Raw genomic sequence first — 1252 nt, 5'->3', positions numbered from 1 at the left:
GTTCTGCTTGCTTTGTTTTAAAAATCACTGCTTTAGTCTACTTCAAAAGAATGGCATTTCTTTTCTTGCCCAAATTTACTCAAAGTTGCAGTTAGCCCAGAAGGTTAAAAAAAAAAAAAAGGTTGTGGTTTCCTCCTCCTTCCCCTTTCCCTACCTTCCGATTCCCACTTCCACAGACCAAGGCCCCAGCTCCCCACAGAGTGGCAGCAGCACTGGCAACTTCTCCTGTGCCAACACTGCCTGTGGGTAACGAATAGCTCAAGTCCCCCATACCAGCTTATTGATATCTTTAAAGAATTATAAAACTGTATCAATACCCTGCCCCAAAGGAACATCCATACAAAGGGAAGCCATCTTTACATAAAATCTCAGCACAGGGTTTCCACAGTAATAACAGACTCAACAGACAGACCCCCATGGTCCATCTCTGAGGTCAGACTATGCTGGGTCTTCGTAGGGAGCCCTGTTCTACCAGGTTTGTGGTGACCTTGGAGGGAAGGTCTGCCAGCAGAGAATGCAGTGCACTTGTGTGATGAATTTCTCTCCAGAAAGGCTGACAGTCAGCAGCCATTCCTGCAGCTGTGGTAGAAGACCTGGCCATCACAGACCAAACAAAAAAGCCAGACTATTCTTTTGAAATTTCAAGCTTCTCTACCACCAAGCTCTGATAGGATGTGCCAAGGAGCTCCCACTCCTCAGCACAGCAGGCCACCACTGCCTCCCTCCTTGTGGTTTACCCTTGGCGGGATCAGCCATGGTGGCCTCTGCCTCTTTCTCAGAGCAGCTGCTGAGGCAGCCCCGGAACAGGAACAGGATGGCTTTTTCCCTTCCTCTGGACTTAGAGCCTTTCCAGTCAAGCTCCACTTGGAGCTCACTCAATAATATCCTTTCAATGTGTTTTATATTGTTTTGATTGCCTTTTTTTTTTGTAGAAATAAAATTTGAGCTTAGAATTTATCATCAAATGAACTCTGTCAAGATTTGAATGTTAATGTCTTTTCAAGGGAAGTGGGACTGTCCTTGATGAAGTAGTGACACCCCGAGGAAGCTGAAGGCCTGACTGCCTATGTTCACCAACTCACTTCTGCTACTAGGGGTCTAATCCTGTGGAGAAGATTGCCTCAAGAAACCTTGTTTTCTGCTTTAACCTTAGTTCTATAACTTTGGGGCTACTTAGGCTCACAGACTTGGAAGACAGCTCTGGGTTTTGCCTATAAAGAAGTGAGACATGTCCTCTCAGGCAGTGTAACAC

The sequence above is a fragment of the Mastomys coucha genome, unplaced genomic scaffold, assembly GCF_008632895.1.
Source record: "Mastomys coucha isolate ucsf_1 unplaced genomic scaffold, UCSF_Mcou_1 pScaffold12, whole genome shotgun sequence".
In the NCBI taxonomy this organism is placed as follows: domain Eukaryota; kingdom Metazoa; phylum Chordata; class Mammalia; order Rodentia; family Muridae; genus Mastomys; species Mastomys coucha.
This window is presented reverse-complemented; position numbering follows the sequence as displayed.